Source organism: Passer montanus, unplaced genomic scaffold (genome assembly GCF_014805655.1).
Source record: "Passer montanus isolate IOZ18808 unplaced genomic scaffold, ASM1480565v1 scaffold30, whole genome shotgun sequence".
NCBI lineage: Eukaryota > Metazoa > Chordata > Aves > Passeriformes > Passeridae > Passer > Passer montanus.
Window position 1 is genome coordinate 8,658,818 of NW_024367708.1, and position 20,643 is coordinate 8,679,460.

Genomic DNA, 20,643 nt, shown 5'->3' on the forward strand with positions numbered 1-20,643 from the left:
GCCCTTACAAAGCAGTATTTTGAAATGGCATTAGCAACATAGTGTGAGAAGATATTTTTTAAAATGACTTAAAACTACATGTAAGTTACAGACCATTTTCCTTGAGAACTCTTGTGATAAATGTATTGCAACCAAGTGGAAAACATATTCCTTTTCCTGCTGTGATTGCACATTTGTACTCTTGAGTGCAGGCACATGTATTTGCAATTTCTTCCTGACAGCTTGATTAACCTTGAAAAGCTACAAAATAAAAAAAATTAAAAAAGGAAAAGAACTTTCATACTTAACTTTCCAAATATACTTGAGAAAAAGTACAAAGCTAATAGTTTATAAATAATGCCAGTAGTTTCATTGTGTTTCTGTATTCTTCCTGTTACATAATGTATAATGTTTGATTTTATAAAATTAATAATGTAAAAATAAAAGAGAGGTTCAGAGAAATAAACAGAATTTGCATTTTGGTCCTTTTATTTGGTCTAGTGATCAAGTTGGTTGGGGAAGAGGCTATGTGGGGGTTTTGGGGATTTCTGTAAGTAAACACTGGGTCTTTTCTGTGCTGATCCCAGCTTGTTCCAGGCAAGTGGAATGGACCCACTCTAGGGCATGGCTGAGCCCATCACTCAAGATGGTGACACCTCAGGGAAAAGTGTGTTTAAGAAAGAGCAAAGTTCTGCCTGAGAGAGGGAAGGAAGCAAAGAAAGTATGGGAAACAACCTTCCAAGGACTATAGTGAGATAAAAAGGAGCAGGTGGAGGTTCTCCAGGTCATGGAACAGAGAATCCTCTGCAGCCCACAGAGGAAACCAGGTTGGAAGATACAGATATTTTCTGAAGAAACTACAGCACATGGAGGACCCATTTGGTGGGGGCAAAGTATTAGAAGGAAGTAGTGTCAGAAAAGAACTCTTACAGACTGACCAACCCCTCATCTTCCCCTGCCTTGTATCACTCAGCAGGGTGGGGACCAGGTAAAAGGAGTCAGGAATGAAGAAGGAAAGTTGAGTCTAGGAAGAAGAGGTGATGTGGGGGAAAGTGTTTTAATATTTTTCTCAGTACCCAAATCTACTTTAATTGGTTGAGGGAAAAAAAAAATATTTCCAAAAACTGAGTATTTTTTGCTTGTGGTGATAATTGGCAAGTAATCTCACATGAGATTCATCTTCTTATTTTCCTGTCCTTTTGAGGAGTAGAATGAGAGAGTGTAGAGGGCATCTGTGTTGATGTCTGGCAGCTGGCCCAGTTCAGCCTACCACTGCCATGAATCAAGGTATCCTCTGTACCAGTGCATACTAATCATCTGGAGAAAAACAGATTCAATACAAGTTTTATTTAATGTTTATCTTAGCATTTATTCTTATCATGCTTATCTGAGGCACAGCAATAGACTAGACAGCATAGACAGAACAAGATATTATATCACTAAACAGTTAAACCAGTAATTGAAAAAAATAATATCTTAAATATCTATATCTCCAGGGATTTTTTTTTTGATAATGCATAAGTGGTATGTATTGTTTTGCCAGGATAAAAAGAACTTTATCAAAGCACACCATAATCTAAATATAAAAGGAAGATGAAGGGGAAAGATTAAACAATATAAAAAAACCCAAGATATTGTAATGAAATTATAATAATTATTCTCCTTCTATGGTCAAATTGCTGGTTAACTTAATTAAATTAATGTTTACAAAATGTAAAGACCAAGTATATTCCTATTAAACTGGAGTATAAATAATTATTTAAATGTAATCAAAATTATTTGGAAAAATGTGAAAAATATCAATGTTCAGAGGAGAAGATGAATACTTAAGATATTAATTCTGATTTCCACTAGAAAGAAAAAAATGTTCATTGACTAGTTATAAATAATATTTATTTATAAATAAAAAAGAAATCATTTGGCTAGGTGGCAGTTCCAGAATTTTCAGCACACTTTACCAGCTGCAAACTGGTATACTGCAAATGGTTTACTCCATGACCAATTTAATTTCTCCTCTCTGAATTAGAATGTTGTCCATGACTAGAATTTTGTATTTAAGATACTTAATAGAGGGCTTTGATCTTTTTTTTTTTTTTCCTGCACATGAACAGCTGAAAAGTGCTGATATTTTTTCTTACATTAAGAAGTGTCACTTATAAAATAGGATTTCATTATATTGCCTGCGTAGACCAAAGAAAACTAGGCCCCAAATGATGCTAGTAGGCCCCTCTTTTTCCTCCTCCACCCCACACTACCACGTGTGCATAAATTAATTTTCTGTTTACTTTGAAATTGAATTACATTATTGAATTTTCGCAGTTCACCTTTCTCTGTTGGAAAACAATGACAGTGCACCTAAACAAAACTCAGTCTTCTATATCCTATCTAATCCAACTGATTTTAAGAGAAAATATTCAGAAATGTGTTGTGTTACTGCATGCAGGGTTGTGGGATTAGTTGTTAGAGAAACATCAACAGTTTTCATTGGCCTCAGCACAACTGACAGAATTACTTCAGCCCACCTCCTACTTCAGAAGGCTATGGATGATACATTGTTGTATGCAGTTAATGATGGTGTTATCACCTAAGAAGCCCATGTAACAGATGTTCCCTATGTTTTTTGACAATTAAATAGCCCGGCTATTTATGGACTGAATTTATTCTGTGAACCATTAGCTCAATGTTACCCAAGGCACACTTGAAGGAAGTAATTATGATGCACTGTAATTATATAAACAGAGATACTCGAACGTATTTAAGCACTTTACTGCTGTTATCTTCTAATTTCAATGAAATTAGCAGTAATAAAAGAACTGGGTGCCAAGTTCTTTGTAGTGAAAGCTGATTAGTAACACCAAAAAAAAAAATCAAAAAGTCAATCATGAAAATGTTATAACAAATAAATATGTCCATTAGAGCACCAAAAAAAAAAAATCTAAACTCCAATATTTCACTAGTTGCAAACATTGTTGGGTTCACATTGAAATCTGTGACATGAGCTAAGAAAAAAAATTATCTCAAGCTAAATTTTAAATATCAGGGCAGTATATTTTAATATAGGTTTACCCTGCCTAATTTTTGATGCTTAACAGAGACATCTAAAGGGGAAATCTTAGTATTGTAGAATGATTTAGGTTAGAAGGGAACTTAAAGGTCAAGGTCATCTGCTTAGAGCATCCCTGCCATGGGTAGGGACATCTTCCAAGAGATTACATTGTTAAAGCCCCATCCAACCTGGCCTCCAACACTTCCAGGAATGGGGCATCCATAGCTTGTCTGGGCAACTTGTTCCTGTTCCTCACCACCATTTCTGTAAAAAAGTTCTTCCTTACAGCTAATCTAAATCTCTCTTCTTTCAGTGTTAAGCCATTAACTTTTGTTCTGTTATTACAGGCCCAGGTAGAAGCTCTCCAGAACCTTTTCCTCTCCAAGCTAAGCATCCCCAGCTCTCTCAGCTCACAGGAGACATATTGCAGACCTCTGACCATTTCTGTGTCCTCCTCTAGGTCTGCTCCAGGAGATCCATGTATTTATTGTGCTGGAGATACCAGAGCTGGATGTAGTGCTCCAGGCGGGTTCTCATCAGAGGAGAGAGGAAGATTCCAGGTTCTGTGTGGATATAGACACTTCTGCAAGCTCAGTCCTTGATAGTATAGCTTCTGTAAGAGACAAAGAATGATTTGACAATGTCACTTCTCTACATTCCTAATGACTATACATAGATGTTGCAGTCTCTGAATTACATGACCAATTGCTCTTTTTCTATTTCCCAGACAACAGAAATTTTCTTGAAGACCAAGGAATGATCATCTGTAGGTTATCCTGGCTGTTGGTGTCACACTATTAATGTGACAGAAACGGATTAAGATTCCATTTTTATAATTCTATTGTGCATCTACTGCTTACATGAAACTGTTGCTATACAGAAAATGGACTTTAAACTTAATTTTCTTAGGTAATTTAAATGCCAGACTGTATTACTGTCATGTCCTTTATCATTTTTTGAACAGTATGACTTTCAGGCATCTGAATTTTTAAGCTTTGACATCAGAATTTGGATGAAATATGCCTACACTAAGAGTTTTCACAGAATTTCCCACACACTGTGCTTCCCACCATTAAATACAGATTCTACATATGTGACCTTGGAGGATGGATTCTCCTGCAGTCATTGGAGAATGCAATGGCTGCTGAGATGGACACTGCAATACTCTAACTGCTACTTATCACAGAGAATGTATTTTATTTATCATTTGCTGCTCCTTTTTGAATTAAACCACAGAGTGTGCAGAAATTCTGAATAGATATGTAATCACAGAGAACCAGTAAGGATGAATGGAGTATTCTGTTCATCTAATTAAACTTTCCATTCTTTTGCCTCTGAAATGTTCTCCATAGCTTTCCTACTGAGTCTTTTGGAGCAAATTATGCCCTAGGTAGGTGAAGGCTACTGATAGCATGGGACTGTAACATATGGCAATCTAAGTAGAACCTTCCATCCATTAGCTCAGAAGACTGAAGCACAAAATAATGAACCATCACACTAGGTTCTTCATATGCCTTCAAGTGAATAATATTCCTTGTTGTAGGTAGATAAGCTTTCATTAAACTAATCATCCTTCATTATTTCATCAATAATAAGAAATATGTACTGATTGGTAGAAAGATGTACTTGTGGACTTCATTGTCAAATGACAAGTCAAATCAAGTTCTATGAAAGAGGATAAAAGCTAAAAATCAACATATTTTTTCAGCTGTCAGAAGTTCCTGTGGAAGTAAAGGAGGCTAAAGAGAGGGTGAGAAGTCAAAGAGATATCAAATACTAATCCTTAGCCTTTGCTTCTTATGTATTTCTTCCAGTAATCTAAACACCATTTCAAAAAGTATTTGGACAATGCTCTCAAGCACATGAAAATTTTTGGGGGTCCTGTGCAGGGCCACGATGTGGGCTTAATGATCCTGAAGGGTCCCTTCCAACACAACACATTCCATAAATCTATGATTATGTAAATCCCATAGCACTGAATAGAGTTTTATCAGTTGTTTTAAGCATGTTACATGACAAGATATAAATAATTTAGTTTCTCACTTTCCGGATACATATAAATATCATACGTGAATTCATGAATTACACTGTTTTTTGCATTACACATTACTGCTAAGGAATAAACAATGTACTGCAAAAGAAAATATGTCCATAAGACATATTTCTGGATATTTCAGGTAGGCCAGCTATTAGTAGCTATGTTGATCAACTTATTGCACAAAGGCAATATTTTATGCAAAAAATCCCCAAAGATAGTATGACTAATACTAAATTTTAGGCATGACTTCATGTCAAACTTCATAAAAAAATCCACGAATCCTGATGTGCCAATTGCAACAATACAGTCAGCCAACAGATAATGGAAAGATGAAATATACATTTATCTTACATTTCTTCTGAAAGAAAAAGAAAACACTAGCTTTATACACCAATACAGTTCTTTCCATTACAAAAATCTTATCTGTCTTCTATTAAATATGTATCCAGAAAATAATTTTATCCCTGATTGTGCTGTTACTAGCTGTGGAACAAGTCTGAATACAAGGAACAGGATGACTTGCAGCTGATAAAATGAATTTATTAAACCCTCTTTTCACTTTCTATTTCAGTCATGGTTTTGCTGCTGCCAGCACTTTCCCTGATGTGATGCTTAGCAGTGACAATACCAATTGGCACATACACAGATATAGATATGTGAGAGACAGGCAAGAATTGAATAGAGCAAGTAGTGGCATTTGGTAAAGCCAAGGTTATTGAGATCTGTTTGTGAGTGGAAAAGCATAAAGACTAAAATCTTGTGAAAAATATAAGGTGAAATTACTTCATTAATTTCAGGTAGAAAACTAATTTCCCTCTATATTTGCCTTAAATATGTTGAGCTTTCTTATTATTGTTTTGTATTTATCAAATCCCCTGAGCAGGAATGAATTTCTTTTCTTTTAAAAAAGTACCTATTCAAAAGGTCACAAATAAAGCACCCACAACTATCATTCATTAGCTGATGTTCTGACATTTTTCTCAACACTTTCCACATTTTTTTAAGCAAGAGAGGAGCAAAACTGTATTTCTTTTCTGAAGTCTGTGTACACATGCTATCTTTCAAATGCAATAAGTCTGACTGCACCATATATCACCTAGTGGTATCTAGAATTTACCATATCAGTTGTTCTTGTGTAAGTTTTCACATTGCAGTACAGCTGTGAGAAATCAAGAGAGTAGAGAAAGAAATAGCCTGGGTAGTCTAAGGGATATAGATAGAAGATATTCCTACAGAGGTTCTATGGGCAATCCCTACTAGGACACTGCCCTGGAATTTAGATGGATCTGGAAATTGTTGATTTAGTCATTGTATTAGTTTAAATGAATGTAGCAATTAAAATGAATTAAAAATAATGTAAAAATCAAAGAAAGAGAAAACAATTTAAAACAGGAAGAATGAGAATGTGCAATAGTAGTATGAAAAATGAACAGAGATATTTTTAAAAAAACTTCAGGAGGAGATAAGAAATCTTTGCTTTTTTTTCTCATTAAACTTTATATTTAAAAGAAAGTCATATAAATATAAGAAAACCTCCTGTGAAAAACGTTATTTTTGATCAAAAACAAATAACACTCAATTCACATTATTTAATAATAGCTATAATACCCATGCTATAAAGTAATAATTAGTCCATAGGTTTTAAAACAGATCTCGTAAACCTTCTAATTATGTCTATTATGTTTTTATTTGGAAACTGAACACATACTTATGAAAGATAAATTTCCTTCATATTTCCAAGGACATTCTAAGAACTATGACACTTGCGAAAAAAAATTCTTGAATTCTTAAAAAAAAGGTATTTTTATTAAACAGATTAAGATAGGTATTAACTGGGATCACACTTTTTCTGGCAATATGTAGCAATCATGTTTAGTGAAGAGTGAGTGGAAAACAAAGGTGATAAGGAAAATTCTGGGTATTTTTTTAGTTTTTTTTTTTTTTTCCTTTATTTTTTCTTAGGGTTTTGGTGAGGAGAGTTTGGGGATGGTTGTAGGGGGTTTTTTGCTGTTTATTTTTTATTATTTTTTTTAATTCAAACAAAAGCTCACTGGTATCTCATTTCCTGTTAATGAAATTCAGTAGACTTTGTTTCATATGTTTCCTTCAAACAATTCTTTTTATTTATTGTGTTAATTCTCTGAAGCATAATTGCATTATGATTGGATTAACATTTCAGAGTATGAAACAAATATTTACCTGTTCACATTTGTGTATTAAAATTTCAAATAAATATAAACTTGCTTAAAAATATTATGGGTTTAGAGATTTTAATTTTTACATCAGCCATTATTCACTCAATAAAAATATTCCCATGTAGCCTTTCTCTCAAAAACTTCAGTGGATTTGTGCTTTTTTCCCTGAATCTGAGCTATGAAGTCCTTTATTCACTGTATTTTTCCATTTTTATTTCTTTCCTTTCATAAGGACATCACTTTAGGTAGTCAGACATTAAAATGTTTTTTTTTAATTCTAATTAGAGTATTCACAACAGTTTAATACCGTTGAAAAATAAAGAACTTCACACATTATACACACATCTTGGGAAGCAGATGGAAATACAGTGTGAACAACCATGCATAAAATTTAGATTCCAAAATTCTAAAGAGAAATAACAGAACTGCACTTAAAAGAAAAGAAGAAAGGGAAACCATGACAAACTTGTCAATAATTTTTTTAAAATATAAAGGAAGAATGAGGAGAGGGCACAAGGAGTTCATTATGCACTCTTTTTCTTATATAGGATGCATGTATGAGAGGAAAACATTCACAAGGCTTTATTGCATGTTCTTTTATTCCAAACTTAATCATACAGAAACTTGTCAAGCCAAGGAAGGAAAATAGACATAAATATAATTTATGCTTCTTGTTAGAAGATAGATGTCTAATATTCTAATATTGAAATGAAGAAAAAAATCAATCAAAAGAGAAATCTGTTTAGCAGTAATCTATGTTGCCATATGTCTTTGAGTGTGCTAATGTACTTCTGTGTTATTCTGCCCACATTTACTCCTCATGTAGAAGTTTTTAATCAAGAAGAACCTCTGAAGCAGTAAAGTGAATCTTGTTTATTTATAAGAAATTCAGGATTATGTTCTTACCGCTTCTTAATCCTGTTTTCTCCATTTAGCATCCCTTCAATGGACATATAAATGTTTCATGTTTATTGCAGTCTAAATAATTCATGACTGAAAAAGAATGAAGCAGATATTCTCATAAATTCTATTGTATTTAAGTTTATGTATTTATTTATTTATTTATTTATTTTCGCTCCATTATTTTAACCAATAGATGTTCTGGTGTGTTTTGCTTGACTACTTCATAATAATTCCAGATTGTCCCTGTAGGATATTGCAACTGTATTTCAAACATAAAACACTCAAAACATATTCTGGCTGAAAATTCACTGGTTTATGCTCTTTAGTTTTCCCAACACCTCCCATTGTTACTAACTCTGAGATAACTAATCATAGTTAATGATATAAAAAGCAAGTTTCAAGAGGAAATTTACTTGCAGGGGACAAGACAGATTATGTGAAGTGGCATTATACAGCAAAACTGAACTTGTTTGTTAGTTTTTAAAAGCAGGAACACTGAGGGAGCTTGTGTACAGCCCTGAGAGAGGCACAGAGGTGTTGCAGTCATGCTCTATTTACAACATTACAGCTAATGGGAACCAAGACAAAGGAATGATCCAAATGGTGACCAAAAGCTGATCTTTTCTTGATTGACCTGAAAATATGTATTACTTTTCCTGCCACTACATATGCTAATTAAGTAAAACCTGTGCATGCTTTACATGTATGACAAAAGTGTCTCAAACTCCACCTAATTGTGAAATGATATCAAATGAAACTTCGTCTTTTTCCAACTCTCAAAGAAAACAGATATAACCTAGGAGAGGGATGTGAAGAAGGGAGAAGATTCCTCTGTATCCTGGGATGGTTGATGAGTTGTACCCATCTCCTTCCTCACAGTGACAACTTACCATCAGGTAAGCTTTATCCCACAGTAATACTGTTGCTTGTGCTTTCTGATATCAGTGTATTTATCAACAGAAATTTCTGAACCTTATCCTGTCACAACAATCACACTGCTTGTGAGTCTGGAATCTTATTGAATGTGTCTGGACTTAATGTGCAGCCCACACTATTTCTGCCAATGGGATTGTGGTGGTGAACAAACTTACAGTGTAAGCGTGCTTTTAGTGCATCTGACACCTTACCGGACTTACAATGCCAAATTATTTACTCTACAATTTTATTTGTGAAGGTCTCCTGGGGAGTTGGTCAGACAGATGCTGTAGTCACTAAGAAGTGGAAACCACCCATGCACCAACTGCATCTGCTGATAACTCTGAAAGCAAGGGAGTTGCCTTTTCTTAAATTTTTACATGACACTAGCTTTCTTTTCCCACTTATTGGAAAGGGTTATTGTTTTGGAAAGGGGTGGGAAGGTTGATATTTTCACTGTTTCTGGGCCTGCTCATGTCCTTCCTATTTCCATTTGCACCCTTTACCACTTTTAACTGCAGCTGAACTTTGGTCTTCCTAATTCCCTCTCCAAATGCTTAAGCCTCACTTTTAAACTCCTCAGTAATCTGCCCACATCAGTAATCTATACCCTCTATTAATCAGTGTCTTTTCTGCTTCCAGTCTACTTCTTTTTTGCCTTTAGGCTGATTCAGACGTTCTGGGCTGGGCCAAGCTGACCTTTCCTATTACTCTTTATTTTCTTGGTGTTGAGGATGGGCTCCTCTTGTGCATTAAAGACATTGTCCCTGAAGACTCCTTGAAGGAATAGGCTACTCAGTGAAGTAGTGGAATCACCATCCCTGGAAGTGACCAAAAGGCATTTGGATGTGGCTCACGGGGGAATGGTTTAGTGGTGAATGTGATGGTGCCAGGTTAACAGATGGACTTCATGATTTTAAAGATTTATTCCAACCTTAATCATTGTATGAGGTCTTATGGGCTTTGCCCTTACAAGAGGGAGCTTTTCTGATACTGATGAAACCAGCATCCATCCTCTTGAAGCCTAGGGTCTTTGATCTGTCTTTTGCTGTCCTGAGGATCTTAAACTCTACTCTGTTACAGTAACAGCAGCCACCACATTCTTGGTCAGTTCTTTTTCCTTTGTGAGTAGCAGACTCAGTGATGCACCTCCTCATTTTGGTCCATCCAGTTTCTGCATCACATATTTGCCTCCTGGACACAGGAGAGAACCTGCCTTGCTTGTGCTCACCATACCCTTCTCTCTATGAAATCTGTGACTGTCAGTTTCATGTAAAGAGTCAGCTTCTAAGATGAAGAGATATTTTCTCTCAGTTAAAAAAAAATACGCCATCAGAGTTCAATTTCATTCTGTCCCTCTGAGACCGCTGATTACATTTCATCTATTTAAGATTTTCCTTAGCATTATATCTGTTAAGAAGAGGGGTAGCTGCAGTACTGGAAAACATGTAAAAACAACAGATCTCTTAAAAAGGAGCCTCACACTATATTTATATATCATTTCTCCTTTGTGTTTAAATCAAGTACAGCTGGACCAAATGCCTTCCTTAGTACAATTTGCTCCTCTCTGAAAACATGCTGAAAGGTAAAACAGACTTCTTTTTGTTGACTGAAGTTACAAGACATTAGATCTGTGAGTGGTAAGGCAGAGAGAGGAAAGGTTGAGAGATATAAATGGAGGGGAAAAAATGTAAGTTCATAATCATGTTCAAAAAATCTCTTAGATGTAATTATTTAGAAATAAATTTGAAGTCTTATCTGATGTTGTATTATATCCAAAACCTTGCATTTTGAGTAAGCTTATAAACTTTCCTGGTGTGGAGCTAAATTTTGTTAGGTAAAGCACCTTATATAACTGAAGCAGACTTTTAATTCTGTAGTAACTTGGTACTAGTATTTGTTGACCAAGTTTTTACATCTTCAGAGAGATAAAGCTTAGATCTTGCTTAAAAATATTTGAAAGGTATATCATAATTCATCTGTTCATTGGAAAATCCTTAGTCAATTTGGCAGTGTTTCAACACAAATATTTTCTTTTTTAAAATATTTCCCAATTTAAATCTCATTTTAGAACTATGCCTATTCTATGTAATGTAATTCACAATTCACAATTCATGTGAATTACATGACGGAAACGTTGAGGACTGACTATGGATATGTTATACCGGAACATACCATGAACTCTCAACCACACAGTGTGAGACAGCAGTATAACTGAGTGTGCACTAAAATGTATTTCTCAACAATCTTCACAAATACTCACAAATTGTATCTGGTAATACTTTTTCTTCCCCAGTTTTGGCAACAAACTGCCCATTGATGAAATGTAAGCACACCCACTTTACATCAAACTTCAAAGCTTTAGTAGAAGATAGACAAGCACTCAAAATTCAGAGTACAAGCAGAATAAAACAGGAGAAACACTCATTGTCAGTAACGGAGTATTGACCAAGTGAAAGGAAATCTACTGGTCTGCAAGCTTAAAGGGAATACACCGAGAAGTGTTTGGTCCCTGCCAACCTGACTGAATCCATACCAGATCTGGTGATCAACTTAATGTTGGTTACATGAAGTGGCAAAAACACCTAACAGTTTTCCAATTCCTAACAAGTGCTAAAATCCCTTTTTTTGCTAGAAAAACAAATCATATTTTTAAAAGACTGATTCTGACTCAGTCCAGTCTCTTAAAAAATAATTTCAAAATGAAATTATGAGTTGCTATTATAGTCCATTGGTAATTGTTTCTGGGTCACTCGAAGAGAATTTTTTGCATGTAAATCACCCTCTGTTTGTATACTTTTGGTATTAATCTTGGTGCTGTTTGTTTCCTTATCTAATTGCTGGCTCCAGTAAATTGTTCTTATTTTAAACTTTTCACCTTTTTGTGCCTCCAACTCTCAACTCCATCCCTGAAGCAAGAATGGGGAGGGAAAGGACTGGGAGTGAGCTAGTGGTACCTGGTTTGAGAAGTCTCAGGGAGGAGGGGGCATTCAACTGGGGAGTACCATTCCTAAACCATGACACATCAGAGTCCCAAACAACTGAATTTATAAATGAACATGAAAACTTCAAATCCTCTGGCACATTTCACTAGTAATTGGTTTGAATGCCATGTCTAAACTGGTCACTCACTGTTTTTTGTTTGTTCATTTGTTTGTTTGGCCTTTTCTTTTTCTTCTTCTGCATTCGTAGGTACCTTCCATCGGATTTTCCTTTCCATACTCATAAATTTTCTGTGATACCTATTCAAAAGCATATGAAAATATAAATGCACATATGTGGACACACAGACACTCAAATAATATATATGTATCTTTAAGCAGCATTATAAGTAATTGAAAAATTATATTTTATCTCTTCAGAGAGAGGTAGATTACAGCAAAATAGCTTTTTGTTCTTCATATATTGCTTATAGTCCTTCCATTTCACAATAAACATTTTACTAACCAGAGATTAAATTACAGTTTGTAGGAAATTTTAGTGGAGCACAAAAAGACAGACACGTTTACTCATACCCTCACACAGGTTTTAAATTAAATATAATTGTATATATGTTATAATTTGGGGGAAATCATATATTAACAATCATTTCTCTAAATGTTCAATTTTATTTTATTCTCAGATAAGCAAATCTCAACTTCCCTCATATTTAACATTTAACATAAAAAACACAAAACAAATAAGAAATTTAAAATTCTCTTTTTTGACTAACATCATTAGTAGTCAAAGGAAACAGAAGGAACACTTTCTAGTCATACTGATCATGAAAAACATAAATATTATTTTAAACATTACAGATGAGAGCATGCTGTTTATATAAAGGTCAACATATTTTTTTCATTTTAGAAAAGGATTTACAATTTATAGTTGGCTAAATATTTGAAAGAATTTTGAGATCATATAAGTTTATTGTGGAAACAAAGCAATTTGAAACTCCAAAGGTGTTTGATTAATAGCATTTTAATACTGAATAATAATCTTTCAATCTGCCTAAAGGAAAAACTGTCTGATGGACTCTGAAACTATTTCTTTCCAAAACATTAGTAACTAAGTGGAGTGTAGAATTTATAGCCAGTTGGGGCTTCTTGTGCTTGGACATGGACTATAGAAGTTTCATACTTGTAACTGTCAACATTTTGATATTCCTTTTATTCTTAAAAAGACCTATGTGTTTTGTTATATCACAAGTGTTAAAATTTGCTTCTGCTTAGACAGAATTAGTAAAAGGAAGTCTGTGAAAGTGTTTAGTTTTTTTAGTTCAGAAAATGTGTTTATTGCAAACAGAATTTATTTTCTTTAACATACTACAGGTGTATGTAATTAAAAATTAGATATTTGTTTAAATTGTGCACTGGTGTAATTACATACTGCTTTTATGCAGACACTGTAATGTCTATATCTATATACAGATTATTTCTACCCCTATAATATAAATATATGTAATCATTACATCTGCACTAATTATACAGTATAGCACCTAAATTCAGCCTTTTCCAGTGCTCAATCATCCCCACAGTAGAAAACTCCAGGAAATACTTTTCTACTGGATGAGTTATTGAGCTCTGCAAAGGTTGCCCAGAGATGTTTTGGAGTCTCCAGCTTTGGAAATATCAAAAGCCATCTGGACATGGTCCTGGGCAACTGGATCTATGTGGCCCTGCCTGAGCAGTGGAGGACTGGACCAGATGGCACTCAGAGCTCCCTTCCAGTCTCAACCTTTCTGTGATTCTGTGGTCCATGGTATAAACACAAAAACTCAACATAAATAGTTGATCCAGCATCAACAGATTCTTCTCCTGTATTAAAGCTTACTTCTTTACCAAGATTTTTGCATAAACTTTTGACTCATCTTCAACGGAAATATTAGAACATTTAGTTTCTGAACTGAGCAGACCTGAACAGATATTCTAACAATTGAAGTCAATAACAATTGCAGTTAATTTCAGCATAATCAGTACTCCACTGAGCCTTTTTTTTTCCCCAAAGCATACAGATATGATTAAATCAAAATATATTTTCTTATTCAATAAAAGACATGTAGCCATGGAAAGACATTTCAGTCCTTGAAAAATATTTTTTAATAGATTTGGAAAACAGTCACAATTTAAACTCAGACGGAATTTTCCCGGTAAGACCATAGGATTTCCTTTCCATAGGAAGTCAAAGGAAAAATTAAAAATCTGTTTTCTACTGAACTATACTTGAGTTTTTCTTCACTATCTTTTTTTTTTTAATCCCATCACCACATATCCCATATTCTATATCACACCCATTGTGTGATATTTATTTCAACTTAATGAAAATCACTAGCTTAAAGTTTGCTAGTAGTTTAACACAAATGCACATACAGAGCATCACATTCCCCAATAGCTGACACTTTGTCCTACTTGCTAGATGGTCCAAAGTGATGTTCACATACAGAGGCTCAAAATAGGAAGGATAGTCATAATAGAATACAGTTAGAAAGAGGATTTAGTAAGAGAATTCAGTGAGAATGTAGGACAGTCACAGTAACACCCAGTGTGACAACTATAATGACCACCTTCTGCTAATATGCAATTTGTCCCTTTTATCTCTCTTTTTCTATACTTGTACTTTCTGGGTTGGTGTTGATCCCTCCAACATTCCATAAAAATTGCTGTATAATCTCCAGAATCTCTGTTCTATTCCAAAAGTTTTTCCCTTCAGTCCACAGTAAGTCCTATGTTTCTTAAAGCAGCATCTCCTCTAGTTTCCTTGGATTTACCCACTGACAAAATCCTTGAAGGTTATACAGTGAATTTCAGCTGCACATTTGTAGAAGGAATCTAGAGAGAAAAGATGAAAGGGAGAAAGATTAAATTCAACTGTTTTAATTAGAAAATTATGTTGTGACATTCGTACTCTTTGGCAGTCCTTAAAAAAACAACTAGACTTTAGAATGCTCATTTCAAAATTGCAAAACCAAGGTTAAGTTTAGTTACTACTATGTAGATCAAGTATCATGTTTTCAAGCACCACTACTATTTTTCAGGAGCATATTTTACTGAAAACAGAGGCCTGCAGCAGCTCCAAAGTAGCAATGCACTAATCAGAACACAATTGTGGCTTGCCTTGAACACAAATAGAAGCATATTTTGATAATGTTAACACTGTATGTACACTGTATAACCACAATATATAAATAGTTTGTAACACGATGTGTGTTTTTCCTAAGTGAAGCTTAGGAAAAATCTTTAAGCATTTTACTTTAGTTTGTGACCACCAAAAAACTAAAGATATGTGTTGCTCCGGGTAGAAAGAGGTAACTACATTTTTGCCTATTGCTGAGGAAAAAAAAAAAAAAAGTTGTAATAAAAAAAAATGAATGAAACCAATCCAAACATCCTCTTGAAACATTTGTTGAAATTTGCTGAATTTCTTGACAAATTTGCTTTCAAAAAGGACTTTAAACATAATAACTGAAGTCAGATGTAAAAAGGTATTGAGATGGTATTGACATGTTCTTAAACATATCCATGTTAGTAATTTTTCTCTGAAGATTGTTGAAAAACTACAGTAAAAATTTATGGGATGAATATTAAAAAAATATGTCTTCCTACTTTTTATTTGTTTGTTTTGTAAATGTCGCTTATTAAAACTGAATGAGTTTTATAGTCATGATTAGAATGAGAATACTATCCATTGCATTTGTTACTGTTGTTTCAAAAAGCATTCAAGGAGTGTAGGAACATATCAAATTAGTGAAAATTTTGACTGTGTAGTTAACATTAAGCTGTCAGGAGAAAAATAACAATTATTTGCTTGTCAAGATATATTAGTCAGGTCTCTTTTTGTCAAGAAAATGTTAATACTGAAAATTGTTTTAAAAAAATAAGAAATCCTAATATCATCCAGTAATCTAAAAAATACATAAACCCAGACTATCAAAAATTAAAGAAGTAGTGCAGGCAGAAAGTTCAGAAGAGGAATGTGAGTCAAAATTAACTGCAAAAACTCTTGATTGCATCAAAATTTTGCCATGTTATGTCTCTTGACAATCTGTCTTAAAGCATTTTTTGAGATGACTAGAAAACACTCTCCTAAGTATTTGTGTGCATAAGAACCTACCCAGTTGATAGAAGAAAAAAGAAGTACTTACTATGTCCAGCACTTTTTTTGGTAGTTCTTGTAGCATTGCTAGGGTTTACCAGATTTACAACCTCTCAGCTAGAGAGCAGAGATGAAACCCAATTAATGAGTAAATGTGTCACTAAGGCAAGTTACTCAGAGTTTTGGCCCAAAGATATAAATAAATCTGCTCTTCATCAAAGAATGCCACTCAGTAAGTAATTTTTATGCAGGGCCTGGGGAAACTGAGAATGCTACCATTTCTGAAGGCTGTATGGGCTTAACTGTGATTAAAAGTGACAACCAACTTTCCCTCTCAGCTGTGTGCTGAGATGACCTTACTGCAGCACGCCTGTATACTCATATATTTGCACTGTTAGCATTGCTTTGCAGAGACTGCTAGTGATAATTATTGTTTGTAGTCTTTCGTGCCAGAAATATAGCTAAATATGCTATGTTCATCAATTGTTAATATTATTTCTGTTTAGCATAAGGGATCCTGAGAAAAAAATGTGGTCTTCCTTTTTTATTTGTGCTATTTCCATATGTTTCTGACAAAATATGCCTTTGGGTATAGAAATTAGTATTAAACAAAAATAAAAAATATATTGTAGTGGCAGTCATTCTACAACTGAAGGCTTGAAAGAGCAAAAAGATTCATTGTGTTTAAATTATAAACTTTGACTTTAAAAAAATCTGGAAAACCATTTTATTTTTCTTCTTGTATGTGGGGGGGAAAAAAAGCACAAACCAAACCACAAAACAAAGCATACAGTCATCCTGCTTAGCAACAGTGGAGAGTGAAGTAACTCATAAGACATAATGAGATGAAAGAGAAATCTCTCGTGATTTACTTCTTAAGTACTTACTGCTTACATTTTTCATCTCTATAAATCTATCTTATAGCCCATGTAAAAACATATTAATAATAAAGCACAGTTCTTAAGAACGCGTATGCGAAAGTTGAGTCCCCTAGTAATTAAATTCAGTCTTTTGTACTTGTGCTTGGATTTGCAAATTTAAATGCACTTTTTTGTTTCTTCAGCCATTCTGCTCCTGTTTTTTTTTTTTTTCAGCCAGACTGGTTGCAGAAATCTTGAATATACATGTACAAGTGCACATATAAACACAAGACCAACAATATTCAGCTGACTGGGCAAGAACACAAACCTATTAACAATGACAAAACTCTGGACATGATAATTGCATAGTCAGTAGTTATTATGCTATCTATGCTGTTCTACCATTTAGACACAATAAATGTAGTATGGACTTCATACATATTATGGGAATAGAAATCCAGATTTGGAGCTTCAAAACCTTGAAAGTAATTCAGGGTTATATTCCTGAATTACAAGGATTTCAGAGTTATATTCAGCCATCTGCCTTTAAGTGTCTTCTTTCATTACCATGTTAATTTTTTCTCATATACTTGTGAACACTTTTACCTTGACCAAAGCAAAAAAATTCTCATTCCTATATATTGTTCATCAGATTTGTTTAGAAAGAATCAATAGTCTCACTGTAAAGATGTTCTTCCCAAGTAGCACACGCATTTTTGCCCTCATAAAATTATTAGCTCTCAATTCAACATATCTATACATTTTCTCTGTAGCGCTTTATGTATTTTAAACTGAAACACAGTTGCTTTAGAAATTGTAAAAACATATATTATTATCCCAGAGACTCACTTTATTGCTATTATCATTATTCAGAGGAAGCTTCATCTGAAGGATACTATTTTTCACATTTAGTAGTATCAGGAATGAATTTAACCACCGCAGAAAGAGAATGTCCGGGAATGGAAGTAATTCTCTCTATGGCATTACATAAAAAAGTGGATAAAATTTATTCAGTGCAATTCCAACTTGCTATAACAATTTCACCTCTTAAACTTCGTTGACTATGTAGTGAGCTGAGCAAAAGTGAGACTTCATTAACTCCAACTAAAAGCAAGTCTTCAGAAACATAAGTGTTCCTGTCATAAAGTAATGTGAAACCCTTTTCAGAACTTTCACATCACAAAGCTGCTAAAAAAAGTCTTTTCAAAATGCTTTGAGCCAGATCCACAGCAAGTGTAAATCAGTATAATTTTATTGAATTAACATATTCCTATGTGGTCCAATAATGAGACTCTGAGGTAGGAATACATACTAGTCTGCACAAAGGTAAATAGGGACTGAGTATGATGATGCAGAAAATCCCAAATTTGATGTTGGAGGTTGGACTAGATGATCCCACCAGTGGTTCCTCCCAACCTTACCCATTCTGTGATTCTGTGATTCTGTTACAATTTTTACAGATCTAATACAATATTTTCAGCATACATTCATTCAGGCAACACAGCAATGTTTGACTGCAATTTTTCCTCTTAAGGAATGACCTGATATGAACACTGTTTGCTGATGCTGACAACCTCTGAACTTTACTTGGTTGGTTACTTCCTTTTCGGAAATTATGATGGTGTTGAAATTTCAGTTTTTCTAATGACATTGTTAGAAACCAAAAAAATTAGCAAGAAACATTTCTGTGCTTGAATACATTTAAATGATGATTTAGCATATATCTCAGATGAAACAAACCAAAAAAAAAAGGCAAAAGAAAATCATACCCACTTTTTAATTTTGAGGAAATACTTTTATACATAATTTTGAGTGACTTTTTTTAAAATCCATGTATAAAATCTAGCTAAAATGGAATATGCATAGTTTAAGTGAATATGAATCAGTAGGTCATGTTCCTTCTTACATTTCATAACCAGTTCTTAATGGCAGGGTCCTGGAAAATCCCTGTTATTTTTAAATTTAAAAAATACATAGAGCTTTTATAGTATCTATTCCTTCTCTTCTGTGTTGAGCATATTTTTTTTTTAAACAATTAAACTGTTCACAAGGTTTATTTTTTTCTTTCCAGTTCTTCTACACTGTGGGTATAGGAGGGAGGAAGTGACTGTGGTGCTTTTTTGCCAGCTGGGATTAAACCATGGCAGGACAATAAAAGCAAAACAAATTAAACAAAACAGGGACACATGAAAAGTTAGGTGATTTATTCTATTTTACAGGCCCATATATTAAAATCATATGTGCCTGTACATACATAAAACCAAACTTAACACAATTGAAATTGGGGACTTAATTTCAACAACTAACGTTTTCCTATTTTAGGATCAGTCAAGAAAAATTAAGTTGTCAGAGGAAGGTCATCACCTCTTGTCTATTATAATTTTCTATGTGCCTAAATTTAGTTGAACCAGATCTTAGCTTTATATTCTATCTCAGAAAGGGAAGAAGTAGTCAGGTCAGATCAGCACAGACGAAATGGACATAAAGAAGACAGAGTCAATGGTAAGTTTAACTCTCATTAGAATGTATTGGTCCATAATATAATGTGATTATGTTATCCAGAAGAAAAAGCTGCCTGTCACTTCTGCTGATGATACTGCAAGCATATAAAGTCACAGACTGAAGAAAGTGCTCTGATGTCGGTGTGTTCCAGAGGCATACCATAAGGTCTCACAACTTTATCTGCAAATAAATTGTTTACTTTTGTATATGAGACAGTAGTGCTGAAAAATAATTTTCATACTTCAGAAGCTTGAGACACTTTTAAATAATGAAGTACATAAAAGTTTTCAGGAATTTTTCTAAAGGAAAATTTCATATAAGTTGCTTTTCATCTTCCAAAATCTCATGTAAGATGAGATACAGAGTCACGAGATATTTTTACATATGTTAATTATTTAAAACACCAGAATTTACTGTAAATTAAAGATATATTCATGTGCACACCTGTTGTTCAGAAGAGCTGATATTTATCTTTGAAAACTAGATCCTTACTGGAGGAATTCCTCTCTGTTGGATTGGAACATTAACAAGCTGGACATGTGCATTTGAGTTACTTATTATCATTCAGTGCAAATGAAGAGAAACATGGCTGCTAAGGGAGTGATTCCTTTCCTCCTGCTCTCATTCTGGAATAGATCACCAGAAGGAGCAACTTTTGTTGCTCTGAAGGTGACCTTATGAGGCAAGTTCAGATAAATTACTTCTTTCATGATCTTGTGCAATAGGGAAGGCGGGGAACAGGGGGAGGATAGGAGTCCCTCTTCAGCTTTAAAGTAATTTAAGTTGGTTATTCTTTCTTAATTATTTTTTCTCTTTTCCATTTTCCATTTATTTTCCTTGATTCAGACAATGCCAGCATTAACTTGTACTCTTTACAAAGATAAAGGCCTGTAGTTTTGCTCTCAGTATGAGTTCATGAAAGTACAGCCATCTTTTAAGAATCTGAGGGCTAATTGACCAGTTTTCTTATGGGAGTTATTAATGCAACTGACTCATTTATTTTTTATTACTTGTCTTGTGCATTTTAATAGTAGTATGTTCTTTGGGTTTTCTGCTTCTTTGTTTGTTTGGGTTTTTTTGTGCTGACTTTGTCTTTTTCTTATAGAAGCTACTGTGAAACTGTTTGGTTTTTTT